A 15,294-nucleotide genomic window follows, 5' to 3' on the forward strand; every position below is an offset into this window, starting at 1 on the left:
ATAGCAAAAGACTGTGATGTGACCCAGTGCAGGGTTACGGGACTGAAAAGCAATCAAAGGATGGAGCTTGTTCTGTCATCTCCACTGATCCAACTACCAGGACACACCCAGGAGGGTGTATATGGACTATGAAGCAGGGCAGGTGTCATTCTTCAACATGAATAGCCTGGCACACATGTATACATTCACATACAACTTCACCAAAAGCCTCTGTCCTTTCCTGCCTCCCTGTGAGAACGAGAGGCAAAGAATCAGGGTGATTAAGGATGGTCCGAACCTGCCGAGGTCGGTCGTGCCGAACGCTCGGCATCAGATTCTCGCTGTCTGCCCGCTCCGTGCAGCGGGTGGATACAGCGGGAGGAACGCCTGGAAAACTGGGATACAGCCTATGGTTATGGCTGTATTCCAGTTTTCCAGGCGGTCCTCCTGCTGTATCCACCCTCTCCACGGAGCGCGCAGACAGCGGGAATCATTGCAGAGAGTTCGTATGAACCCGAACCTCGGCCGGATCGGACCATCCCTAAATTTGATGATAGCAACCTGCCTTGAAGATTTTTTATTTCATTTTTTATTAAAAGCTTTCAACTTTTTTTGTTTTAACAGAGATCAAATGTCTTGAACCAGTCATTACAACCATGCATTTACAACAGAAGTGCCACAAACTTAGGGATGTCACAGCCCCAACCAAAAGGGGTTGAGGATAAATTCCTCAATAGTCTATACAGTACCATACCGCTCCTAGGATTTCTAAAGAATTTCTTCAATATTGTGGTGGCAGGAAAAGCCACTAGACTAGGTGCTGCCTACTAGAGCCAGAGCCCTGGTAAGTCACTCTGTTGCTACAGATAGGACAGAGTTCAATGCATGCCCAGAGCATAGGCGTATTACATACCATGGAGAGGTCAGAGTACAGTGTAGGGCCCACCTTATCCTTGATGGGGTGGTTTACACTGTTTGCAAATGGTAACCAAGAGCCCCATTATTTTTGTGGAAGTTTTTTTATAGCAGTTGGGGAGGCTGCTTTTAACTATTTTCATGTCTGTAGTGGGTCTGTATCTTGCCATTGCGGTGAGCTGTTGCATTTTTGTGTTTTTTTTGTGTGTTTCAATGAGAGACAAGCCTGGAATGGCCATATATTAAGAAGCCAGAATCCTCCTGCTGCCCAGATGCAAGAGAAAGTATTACATTTGTCTACATTGTCTATAGGAAAAAAAAACAAACCTCCTATCTTACAATCCCACATAAGAAACAATGGGTATACCAAAGAGCAAAAAAAAAAAGTGTTAGTGGGATAAAAAATCGAAAAAGTGGCTAACGCAAAACAAAAGCATGTAGAAAAAAAAGAGGGATGGGACCAAAACCTTACACAGAATAAAAGAAAGGGGCTCACATGACATGTATTTATTATTATTTTCAACAAATAGACATAAATATGTGGCTTTTGTTTTTGTTTCGTCTTAATTTTATTCAATAAAATTATCCCAATAATGCTTTTTTGCTCTCTTCGGTATATCTACTGTTGACTACAGCAAATTTGGCTTATGCCCTAAGTTTTAAGCTACCAAAACTGTTGAGCTCCATACAGACATTAGGAAGGTGAGTGGAATCGTTTCCTATGGGTCACAGTCCTGACGAGTTTCCGCCTGCTCTCCACAGTTCGGCATGGAGACTCGGGGATCGTCCTGGTGAGTTGTTGGAGTACAACTTAATAGAAAAGATGGTTTCTAGGAATATTAGAGGGTTAAGTGATCCAAAAAAAGAGAGATGCTATGTCTGGGTACTTGTTTTTGGTGGTGGGGTGGTGGTGGTTGTGGGGGTGGTGGATAATTTCATGGAGGGCCCCATTGTTGGGGAGGTGAGATGGGCGGGTTGGGGTGGATGGGTGAGTGCATGTTTAATGGGGGGATACATGGGTAAGGTTAATCTTGCCTCATCCATTATTTAATACTAACAATTAAATGCATTTGTTATTGTTTTAGGTTTATCTTTTTGCTTTTGTCATATGATGATTGACGTTTGTGGGAACGTGAGCAACTTATGATCTTCCATTGTCCGGGGTAATAGGATACTGACCCATGGGGGAGATCTTCTTCGTTGGACATGTGCAAATTTTTGATATGTCAGAAGCAAGTGCATGGCTGGAGAGTGATATAAAGAGTACACCCATGAATTGGACCACTTCTGCGTCCCTCCACTTGTATAGAAAAATATGGACTTTTATGAATTTGATCTGATAGATAACTAACTTGATTTTTCATAAAATGTAGCTGTACAATTATTGCTCTTTTTCTTATAATATTTTGTCTATCAAGTAGCAATTGTAATTATATTAATATGTATTTTGCATCCTACGTTGGCGTGCCTTTATGTATCATGTATTTTACCTTTTATTAGTTTTGGGGCACATGGACATATGGTGGTGGCTGAATACTAGATAAGACGCATCACACACACTTATTGTGAGTCAGGTTTAGATCACACACATGCGTTTTCGATTATGAAAACGCATGAGCATTTTGCTCTATTATGAGCATGCATATTATAATGGAGCCTATGTGTTCCTCATTTATTGTTTGGAAACTAGGAATACTTAGGGTGTTTACCTATGAGTTTATTACTTCTTATTTAAAGGACAACTCCCACATGCTCATTTAACACACATTACAAGTTATATAACTTTGTAATGTGGTTAAATACTGGCCCCCTTTCCCCACTTTGCCCCCACCCCGGAAGTTAGGAATGTATACATTACCTATACGATCGTCACGGTCCTCTTCTCCGGGGCGGCATCTGGTGACGATCAGAGCGACTTCCTCCTCGGCGTCTTCATGCAAATGAATATGAAAAGGCTGCTGGTGCACATGCGCACCAGCAGCCTTTTCATTGGCTGGAGGCATCACATGCTTCCGCTTGCTCAGCGAGCTTGCTGGAAGCCATGTGATGCGCTCAGCCAATGAAACTGCCGGTGCGCAAGCGCATGCAGCTTTCCATCCCCTGGACCCGGAAGTTGGAAACATCGCTGGATGGCGGAACGGAAGGCGTGCGATCGAGTCGATTGAGATGGTGAGTATGGTGTCTGTGTTTTTTTTTTTTTTATCCCGCGGAGTTGTCCTTTAATATTTTGCTGCATTAGGATACTCCATCTCAATAATTGCAATACCGGTAGTGGCCACTACTAACACAACAATGCCTTTGGCATTATGTGTGTAATCATTGCGCATGCGCATAGGATCACAGCTTGCATCATCATGATGTGTTCATTGTGCGATCACGTGACTACACACGTGATCAGGGTGTAATGGCGCCGCTGCCGCGCCAACGTGGGATTGATTGATCTGGAGCCTCATCCTCTGTGTGAGTAATCTTTTTGAGCGGCACACTTGATCTTTATTACTAATTAATCGACAATATAAAAACCTGCAAAGAGGGACTTCAATCTCACCCTTGAGAAAGTCCAGGTGACCGAACGCGTGGGTGGTTCTGGTCTGACTGTATCTGGGTGGCAGCCATCACTTTATACTCTGTATGATTACTTTGTATCATTTGGTCATCTGTATTTAACACCTTATTATATTTCCTTTGGATATTGGTACTTATGGTTTGAGTTGTATTTCATCTGGATTATTCCCTTTTCACTTGTGCTGCTGCTCCTTGTATTTTGTTCATGATAGGTCAGTTTTTGCGTGTTGGATTGGAACGGTGAATAGTATTTTTGTGTGTTTTTAATGGTTTTAAATGTCTGTCCCTTGCATATATGTGAATAAATAATAAAGATTGTATATAATTTTTCTACTATCAGGAGGTGCAGTTTACTTTTTCCAGCCGTTTTGTTGGTATTTTTGCATGTTGTTTAGGCTGTGGAAACTAGCACTCCTTCTATCACTGTTGTGGTGCCAGCCTAGTTTGTATTGTGGGTACTTGTGCACATGCCGGAGAGAAAGTATCTGTCCCCAGGTAACAACTTATTCCTGACACGTCCAATGTCTAAAATAGGACTTTGGTTAAATACCCATCATACTGTGTACACAGCTTACACAAGGGGAGTCAGCAAGCTATACTCAAGAATATAACTCTCTTGCTACAACATGGAGTATTATTGTTTACTGCGCTGTTCACAATGCTATTTAGAGGCACAATATATCCTGATAAATCTCTGAGTACAGTGCAGTACACCATCTGTGATGTTATACAGTACCGATCTTTCCTTATCTAGTAATAATACTGACACCATGTGGGTTCGACTTCTGACGTTATACAGCCGAAGCAACAACATCCTGACAATATAGAAAGCACCATCCGTTACAATGAATTTATTTAGCAATTGTCATACACGAATTTCCCTGTTTTATACATAGAATATTTGAGTCCGGAGGAAATGAAACCCCATTGATTAAAATCTAGCTGTATCCACCATTCCACAGAGCGGGCAGAAGCGAATCAGAAGTGACAGTTTCAGTCCGAATTAGCACGGATGGCGCACTCACGATGTAACTTGCCTCCCGAAGCAGCATGCCCAGGAATGCCCTAAAGTGCGATGTGGACTAGTCAGCTAGCAGGAATTTACAAACTTAATTTTATAGGGGTACTGCAAAGCTCATAGGTGCAGGAACGTCATTACACGCATGTATTGCTTGCATTTGGCAGCGATGGTTAACGCAGTTTAGTGTACACTCAGCTGTAACCAGCAAATCTGTCTTTCTCAACATTTGACGGTGAAGGGGAATGTCACTGAGTGACTGAATCTTGGCTATTTACACAGGAACAGATAGTCCTTTTGACAGGCAGGCAGAAGAGTAACAAAGGCATCTAATGGCATGATCATGACTGCATTGTGGGGGTGATCAAAGGTCTTACATGGTATTTACGGAGTGAGATGACACCTATTAGCATCAGGTATCAGAGGCTAGTCTGTGTATGCGGAGGTACCAGGTCTTCGACTTACTCAGAAACAACGAGGGCTTGATCAATAGCGTCTCTTAATTCTGATATAAATATGTCCAACCCGGCATTGTTCAGCCGAACGCCATCCGGTAGTATTAGGTTCTTATAGTTTTTTTCAATCTGTTTGTGCCGAATTACGATACCGCCCATTGACCGAATATGCTCGGAGACCCGCAAATTACCACTCGGCGTGTTGTTTTGATGAGTGAAAGATCACGAGCCCCAAACCAAAACACACTAGGAATCACTTCCGACCACACGATCACCAAGTCTGAGAAGAGGGTAGCAAAATGATCAAAATCTGAGCATCAGTGCAATGAGCTGCTTCAGAGCCGCACATGAACTTATGTTGTAGCTGCCAGCGTGGATGACCAACACGGCGGGACGCTTTTTCAGATTGCTCACAGCCACAACCTCAGGAAGAACTTGCAACCACTTGAGATCACGGACACCTCTCCAGGACAAATCAGCATGAGTGAATCCCAGATTAAGACCATCTGGACATTCTGACGCCCTCTGAGCCGCCCAATAAATATACGAGTCCCCAATGAGCCAGACAGAAGGCCTCCGACCACCTGGAAGGAGGCAAGAAGAAAAACATTCAACAAAACATAAATGGTTTATTACATCAGATGAAATCTGCCTAGATACAGATGACACTTGGGCACTGTCCGAAAAGAGCCAAAAATTGGTGTTCAGTTGTGTGGGAGGGGAACATATATGAAACGTCAGATAGGCAAAAGGTAAAGAGAACAACTTAAAGGGATATTCCAGCAAACCAAAGTCTCTTATATCACATTGTGATACCAATGTGCGGTACTTTTAGTACAATTCTTAGAGTTTTAATATACAGTATCTGTCTCCGCATTAGATCCCCTGGATTCCAGACTCCAACAAATCTCCAGTTAAAGGCAGCAATATATCTGCTAACAGTGCATGCACAGGGAAGGAATAGTGCTCAAAGTACGAGGAATCTATTCTAAATACGCGCAAAACATATACTCTGCATAAAGATCTGCCTATGCATGACCATTTACTGTCATTGCTGGTAGTAATTTAGCTATATTTATATCAGTGGGGAAATCCCTACTGCAACCAGACAACTTTAAAAAGCTGTTAAGACAACAGGAAAAACTTGGTCAGGCCTAAAATTTTTAATGCAAGAATACATGGGGTTATCAATTTTTGCAAACCAATGTCCACTGAAGGCAAGACTGGGAGTTATATGTGACTGAAGCATCAAGTTGCAGGATACTGGAACCATACAGCTCACACCTTACCATGACGACTCCATGTTGCTGCAGACACTAAATTCTTTACCAAGGCCACTGGCTTTTTACTGGCAGGTTCCACAGTAGAGGAGGGCATAGGCAACCTTTCTGGTGTAGCAGAGGGTGACGGTTCCTGACACAATCCACTAAAAATAAGAGAAAGTGAGTTACAGGATTTACTTTCCTATAATAGGATGCACTCTGAGAAACAAATGCCATCGGATGTGAACAAGAGCGGCTGCTACATGTTCGGATAAAAAAATTGTTGGTTGAAAAATGTCCGCTGACCTAATTGGCGGTGAATTCCTCTTCGGCAAATTCGCGGACCCCAATTCTTATCCAATAGGAGTTAAGCATATTACGGTCTCTGCATGTTTGAAGCCATGGATAGCTTAACTGTTGGCCAAAGAGAGGAATTTACGGGTGATCGGATCAGCCCACATGCTGACAGGCACACTTTAACGGCATGTGCCATACAGTTAGGCAACCCTGGGCTTTCACGCATCATGTAGTAACTATACCATGCCTTTTTAATAATACTATGAAGCGAGCTCAGGAGCTATCAGCAGCCATATACTCCCAAGTCAGTGATGGACAGCAGTGATCTCTCTGCCATCCAGGGGCGTAACTAGAAATGGCTGCCCCCCCCAGGAGACTAGCAGGGCCCAGGTGCTGCAAATGATGACGGCTCAGGGGGCCCAGTGTATTGCAGGAGCAGGCCATGGGGCCCCCTGATGCGGGGGGCCCCATAGCAGCCGCAATGGCTGCTATAGTGGTAGTTACGCCCCTGCTGCCATCCACCATTAACCCATTAAATTATTATCCTAAATGGAAAGAAAAAGATTAGGTGTCACAACTTACTACTCAATAACAATCTATGACATCCAGAATATAGCAAATACAATTTTATTGTTCAAAAATTTTTAGACAAGCAGTATAAAATGCAGAATGCCACACTAAAAAAAAAAGCACCTCAGGCTACACAGCATAAGATAGAAGAATGGTATAACACCTGTAGTGAGCCAGTAACAGAGCCATCCTGTCCCCAGTAACCATCAATAGATGAGCTGCTTGACCATATGTATGAAGCTCACAGGTAAAAGTAGCTGGTGCATCAGTAAACATGTAAACGAATCCATAAAGTAACGTGCTGCTCGCCTGGGATGCCGCCAAACCCCAACACGTGTTTTGTCTCCTTCGTCAGGGGGTCAGGGTTAATTAGCAATAAATGTATGAAGCTTGTAAGTATCCACCCTATAAAGTAGATCACCAGACCAGGAACCAGTGTATTTTTAATATAGTAAAAACAAGTATTCCGGGTTGGAAGCTGGTGCTGCCTAAAGTCTCCAGGAAATTAAAATTTCAGTATGTAAATTTTGGTTTTCGGATGGTCCTACAGCAGCACAACACATGGAACTTCAAAGCCACTTAAGAGTCATCTGATGTCTAGCCTGTAATGTCTGACAAACACAGAAGTAAATGACTTCAGATTCCATCCAATTAAACTTTTGCTATAAAGTTTAAAGGGAATGTGTCATCAGAAAATTAGCCATTGTTTTAATCAGATTTTTATGTTAAACATATTTAAGAACTTTTGTGTTTTTTTTTTTTAATTTCCCCATTTTACGATCTAAATTATAAAAAATATCCTTAAATCTTGCACTTTCATTCTCCCATTCTCACCACTAAGTTTAGAACTAAGCCTAGACTTCCATTTTTTGTCTGTGATGATAAAGAGATGATGGTGATGATATAGAGATGGGCATGGGCGGAGATGCACGCAACAGTATCAGCAGGAACTTCTCAACGTGGATTCCTCAGTGTGAACCCACCTTAGTCCCCAAAGAAGACTCCACCATACTATCCCCTTATCTCTTCCCCCCGGCGCCATCTTCGCTAACGCTCATCTCTGCCTACCTATAATTATGTTGGTAGTCCAAACCTTTCATTAAACATCCCCTTAACTACTACAGTGGTTTGCAATAAATTAGAATAACAAAACGTCCCCCCCCCCCAGTAATTCAATTCAAAAAGTGACCTCATATATTCTATAGAGTCATTACATAGAGTGAACTTTTTCAAGCATTTATTTTTATTAAGTTGATGATTATGGATTACAGCCAAGAAAAAACCAAAAATCCTTATTTCAGAAAATTAGATTATTATATAAAAGCAACTGAAAATCAATGTTTTTAACACAGAAATGTCGACCAAATGAAAATTCTGTACAGTAAATGCCCTCCGTACTTGGTCGGGGCCCCTTTGGCATGAATCACGGCATCAAGGCGATCAGCTGATCACTGCACTGCAGAGGGGTTAGTGAAGCTCAGGTTGCTGTGATAGCGGCCTTCAGCTCGTCTGCATTGTTGGCTCTGGTGTCTTTCATCTTCATCTTGACAATACCCCATAAATTCTCTTTTCACTGCGTCCTCATGACAGCACCACAATGGAGGACGTCACCCTTGACCCTATCAGGAACAGGAAATCACAGAGGTTAAAAGGGCACTTCCCACGTTCCCCTCAGTGTTTTCCTGTTCCTGACAGGACCAAGGAAACGGAGGTTACCTGTGATCCTGTGTGGTCATGGGTCTGGGGCAAGGCATGGAGCGGCTTGAGGGTTCCTTCCGGATGTTCTGCCTGGTGGTCGCATCTTCTTGAGGTGCCTCCGGTCCCCGCTCCCCTTGCGGCGCTCCCAGAGTTGATGCAGGGGAGCTTGAAGTCGCTGCGGCCTCGGGATCCATGGCGGGTCTCCTGCAACCTTTGCTGGTGGGTCTGCGCATGCGCGCGCTTCTCCAAATGGCGCGACGCACTGACGTAGGTGCATAGCGTGCGTAGCGTACGTCGCCTGCGTCATGTGCGTAGGTGACGTCACGCGCCCACCGGAACTCTCAGCTGATGGGAATACGCGGCGCGGCGCGGAAATGGCGCTAAATTCAAATCTCCTGCGGTCCCTACACTATAAAGGCTGGTGAGTAACCTATTCATGTGCCTTATACTCCTGCATATCTTCTGCTATGGATGTTCAGGAAGCTGTGAGTGGGGAGGCTGTGGAGAGATCTATACCTGCTGGCTCTGTGAGTTATGCCTTAGTCGGTTCACTTACTTATTGTATGATAGATACTCTTTCTTTTATGATTCCCTATCATATTGTTTTGGTGTCTCTCTATCCTTAGGTGGAGACGGAGATACCAAAAAGAGCAATGGACAAAAGTTGTGTGGGATGTAATGCCAGCCTACCAGAAATCTACACCAAAATGTTATGTAAAAAACTGTTTAGCAAAGCTTAATCCTCCGGCCCAGGCGTCGGTGTCTGAGGAAATACGTTCTATTATCCGTCAAGAGATTCAAGCCTCTTTATCGGGGATAGTGCCAGTTGTCCCTACACAAAGTCCATTTGCCTCATCGCCTAAAATTGCTCCAGGTCTGTCATCTTCTGTTGTACATTCACCTGCAAAAAAACGCAAGGTCTATGAAATATCTGACTCGGAATCAGAAAATTTACAGGAAGACAATTTGGAAATAGAGGATAATGTGGAGGATTGCACAACAGAAACACCTACGGTTACCCCTAATAAGGAACCAACTAATTTTGCTTTTCATCTGAAAATGCTGACACTCTAATTAAAGCTGTTAGAGCAGTAATGGAATTAGAGGACATTGAGCAACCATTATCAGCACAAGATGCTATGTTTGCAGGCCTAAAACAAAAAAAAACGGAAGGTGTTTCCCGCTCATGAGAATATTAAGGATTTGATCTTTTCTGAATGGAAAGAACCAGAAAAAAGGCTTCAGATTTCTAAAGAATTCAAGTCCAGATTTGCATTTGATGAAATTGATTCTGAAACCTGGTCTACAACCCCTATGGTAGACATACCAGTAACCAAAATAATTAAAAAAACATCATTGCCATTTGAGGATGCCTCCCAATTGAAGGATTCCATGGATAGAAAAATGGAAGGACTCCTGCGGAAGTCTTGGGAAGCCTCCACTGCGATATTAAATCCCAACATCGCAGCCACGAGCGTAGCAAGATCTTTAAACATCTGGCTTGAACAATTAGAAGCTCATATTGAGGGCAAAACATCTAGAGATGAGCTACTCTCTGCTATGCCCATGCTTAAAATGGCAGCTGGGTTTTTGGCTGACGCTTCAGCAGAAACCATTAGGATGGCCGCTAAGTCTGCAGCATTATCTAACGCCACTAGAAGAGCTCTCTGGCTTAAACACTGGCAGGGAGATGTAGCATCCAAAAATAAGTTTGTCAATTCCTTTCCAGGGTAAGCTGCTGTTCGGCCAAGACCTGGAAGAAATCCTGGAGAAGCGGCAGACAGGAAAAAGAAGTTTCCTGACTCGAACCAACAGAAAGGTAAAAGCCTTTTCGTCCCTACACAAAAAAAGCAGGATTATAAAGGCAAAGGCAAATCTGGCCGCTGGTCCTACCCTAAAGGAGGTAAGGAGAGGACCTATCTCACTTTGTAATACACTGGGAGAAAGTCACTCAGAACAATTCATTCTAAACATCCTAAGAGAAGGGTACCTCTTGGACTTCTCCTCTCTTCCCCCCCAAAATTTCATGTTACCCACTACCAATCAGACAAGATGAAGGACCAGTTGATGGACGGGGTAAAAGAGCTGCTAAAACTAGGAGCTGTAATTCCAGTTCCTCCAGAGGAAATAGGTCTGGGGCATTATTCCAGTTTATTTCTGGTTCCGAAGCCCAACGGGACATTCATGACCATAATAAATCTGAAATTCCTAAACAAGTTTTTAAGATACAAAAAATTCAAGATGGAAACTCTCAAAACTATCATTCCTCTGATTTACCCAAATGCAGCTCTAGCTACAATCGATCTGAAAGATGCTTACTTTCATATCCCAATACACCCCTCACATCAGAAATACCTCAGGTTTGCAATTCAATCATCTCAGGCAGTTCATCACTTCCAATTTACAGCTCTCCCATTCGGGATATCTTCAGCCCCTTGGTTATTCACGAAGGTGATGTTGGAAGCAGTAGCAAACCTGAGATTACAGGACATTACTGTAGTCCCTTACCTGGACGACCTTCTCCTTATTGCGCCATCCCCATCCATCCTTTTAGGACATATACACCTGGTCCTAGATTATCTTCAGACGTTAGGATGGATAATAAACTTTCCCAAGTCGGATCTTGTTCCCTCCCACAGAGAAGAAATTCCTTGGCATGATCCTGGACTCCAAAAACCAGATGACATTCCTACCGGAAGAGAAAGTCATGGCGGTGATATCCAAAGTGGAGGATTTCAGAAGGAAATCGGTAATATCAATAAGGAAAGCTATGTCCCTATTAGGTCTGATGACATCATGTATTCCGGCAGTACCTTGGTGTCAGCACCACTCTCGGACTCTCCAGACCAACATACTGCAGGTATGGGACAGATCTCCTTTGTCTATAGACAAGAAAATGACTATTCCCCTAAGGGTCAAATCTTCTCTCATCTGGTGGAAGATCAGACAAAACCTCACCAGAGGAGTCTGTTGGAATCCGAAAAAACACAATCCAGATCACCACAGATGCCAGTCTTGGGGATGGGGTGCGCATATTCAAGGTCTGCACTTCCAGGGTCAATGGCAGGAAGTTTATCGGAAGCAGTCGTCAAATTACAGAGAACTGAGAGCGGTCTGGGAAGCGCTGAAGGCAGCAGAATCCCTTCTGATTCACAAAGACATCAAAGTTCTATCAGACAATGCAACAGTAGTGGCATATCTCAGGCATCAAGGGGGCACAAAATCCTCTCCTTCAGAAACTGGCAGCAAAAATATTCTCCTGGGCAGAGCGGAGAGTGTCATCTGTCTCCGCGATCCATCTAAAAGGTACGGACAACATACTAGCAGATTATTTAAGTCGCCATCAAGTCCTTCCAGGAGAGTGGGAGTTAAATACCCAGATATTCTCCAGCTTAGTAAAGAAATGGGGTTGTCCAGAGATCGACCTGTTTGCCTCAAGGTCCAACAAAAAAGCACAGAAGTTTTTTTCTCTAAAATCCCAAGGATCAACCAGATGCTCTGGATGCCCTTCACAAAAATTGGAATTTCAAGCTGGCATACGCATTCCCTCCCTTCCCATTGATCGCGAGGACTCTTCAAAAGATCTACCTAAGCCAGACCTTGGTGATCCTGGTAGCTCCAATGTGGCCCAAGAGAGCTTGGTTCAGTCTCCTAAAGTCTCTAGTCCTCCAGGGCCCAGTTGTTCTTCCTCTACAAGATGATCTGTTGACACAAGGTCCTTTATGCCATCCAAATCTAGAAAGTTTGCACCTAGCGGCATGGCTTTTGAAAAGTCCCTCCTCTCAGCTAGAGGACTATCTGACAAAGTGATAGAGACCTTGCTAAAAAATAAAAAAAAGAAGTCACCTCTTCTATCTACTTAAAACAATGGAAGAAGTTCTATTCTTGGTGTGGTGACTTCCGCCTGATATGCTCCATCCTGATATCCCCAGAATTTTGGATTTCTTGCAAGATGGTCTGGATAAGGGATTATCCATAAATACCTAAAGGTCCAAGTGTCAGCTCTAGTTTGTATATACAATACCCAAATAGCAGACCATAGGTGGATAAGATGCTTCTTTAAGGCAGTAGCCAGGATGAAGCCCAAAATCAAAAACCTGGCTCCTCCCTGGGACTTAAACATAGTCTTGTCTGGTCTTTCTAAGGAGCCTTTTGAACCGATCAATGAAATTTCCCTGAAATTCCTCACCATTAAAACAGCTTTTCTAATAGCCATAACTACGGCCCGAAGAGTTGGGGAACTTCAGGCATTATCTATTATGGAACCATTTTGCACTATTCTAGACGACAGAATAATATTCAAACTAAACCCTTCATTCCTCCCAAAGTCGTCACAGACTTCCATAGATCTCAAGATATAGTAGTCCCATCCTTCTGTAGTGACCCAAAGAATGAAGGAGAAAAACTTTTTCAAAATTTAGACGTAAGAAGATCTATTATCCAGTATCTGGAAACTACTAAAGAGCATAGGAAAGATGAAAACCTACTGCTTCAATTCCAAGGCCCCAACAAGGGCAAAAAAGCAACAAAGAGTTCCATTGCAAGATGGATCAAAACAGCCATCTGTGAAGCCTACACTACAATGGGAAAGATCCCCCTACAGGTCTGAAAGCGCACTCTACTAGAGCCACAGCAGCTTCATGGGCAGCTAGATCAGCCTCCCTCGAACAAATTTGTAAGGCAGCCACGTGGTCTTCACCCCAAACGTTTTTCAAGCACTACCGTATGCATATAGGCACTTCTCAGGACCTGGCTTTTGGAGGGAAAAGTGCTCCAGGCGGTTGTCCCTCCCTGAAAGTCTAAGTTGGTATGTCTCCATTGTGGTGCTGTCATGAGGACGCAGTGAAAAGCAAGAATTATTACTCACCGATAATTCACTTTTCATAAGCTCCTCTTGACAGCACCCTTAGATTTCCCGCCCTTATTAGTGTATGATCCTGTATGGTTTCGTTATAATAACACTGAGGGGGAACGTGGGAAGTGCCCTTTTAACCTCTGTGATTTCCTGTTCCTGATAGGGTCAAGGGTGACGTCCTCCATTGTGTGCTGTCATGAGGAGCTTATGAAAAGTGAATTATCGGTGAGTAATAATTCTTGCTTTGGCAGTGCTTCGCAATACCAGTCCTCAGGCCTCACCAACAGGTCATGTTTTGAGGATATTCCATACAAAGATCACCTGCGATAATACCTGATGCACTGAGTATAATTTTATCACCTGTGAAATACTAAGGAAATCGTCAAAACATGACCTGTTGGTGAGGCCTGAGGACTGGAATTGAGAAGCACTGCTCTATGGGGTTAAGGTCTGGTGAGTTTGCTGGGCAATTGCCAAATCCTGCTGGGAAGCATGAAGGGCTCTAAAATTTCCTCGTAGATGGCAGCGTTGACTTTGGTGTGATGAAACTCAGTGAAGCTACACGAGCAGATGATAGGCTCCCCAAACCATCACCGATTGTGGAAACTCACACTAGACCTCAAGCAGCTTGAATTGTGTGCCTCTCCACTTCCTCCAGACTCTGGGACCTAGATTTCCAAATGAAACACAAAATTTACTTTCATCTCAAATCAGCACCTTGGAACACTGATCAACAGTCCAGTTCATGGGTCTCCACACTGCGGCCCTCCAGCTGTTGCGAAACGACAACTCCAGGCATGATGGGAACTGTAGTTTTGCAACAGCTGGAGGGCCGCAGTTTGTAGACCAATGGTCCAGTTCTTCTTTTCCTTGGCCCAGATAAGACGCTTCTGGCCTTGTTTCTTGGTCAGGATTGGCTTGACAAGCACTGACTCCAGCAGCAGTCCACTCTTTGTGAATCTCCCAAATTTTTGAATGGCATTTTCGTTACAATCCTGTTAAGACTGCGGTTCTCCCGATTGCTTGTGCACCTTTTTCTACCACACTTTTTCCATACACTCAACTTTCCTTTAATATGCTTTGATCCAGCGCTCTGAGAACAGCCAGCTTCTTTAGCAATGAACTTTTGTGGCTTACCCTCCTTGTGGAGTGTGTGTGTGAGAGAATGACTGCCTTCTGGACATCTGTCAGTTAGCAGTCTTCCCCATGATTGTGTTGCATACTGAACCAGACTATGGGACCTTAAAACACTAAGACCATGGTTTTTAAATTATTCTAATTTTCTGAAATACTGACTTTTGGGTTTTCTTGGCTGTAATCCATAATCATCAACTTTAACAGAAATAAACGCTTGAAAAAGTTCACTCTCTATGTAATGTCTCTATAGAATATACAGTATGAGGTCACTTTTTGAATTGAATTACTGAAAAAAAAATGTTGATATTCTATTTTATTGCAAACCACTGTAGTTGTGGTTGCAATGGCTCCTTGTTGGAGTTCCCATTCCTCAACTTGTCACTCTTAGGAGATGAACCACTCCCCAACCAAATAAACACAACAAATGTTTGGTAGAAAAATTTGCAGCACAGACTGCACTTTATTAATAAAACACAACAGTAAAGTACAACAGGAAAAGCCTGACACAAAAAGGCCAGCGATTAGAGATGAGCACACTCGAAA

This window comes from Dendropsophus ebraccatus, chromosome 9 (assembly GCF_027789765.1).
Source record: "Dendropsophus ebraccatus isolate aDenEbr1 chromosome 9, aDenEbr1.pat, whole genome shotgun sequence".
Taxonomy (NCBI): Eukaryota; Metazoa; Chordata; class Amphibia; order Anura; family Hylidae; genus Dendropsophus; species Dendropsophus ebraccatus.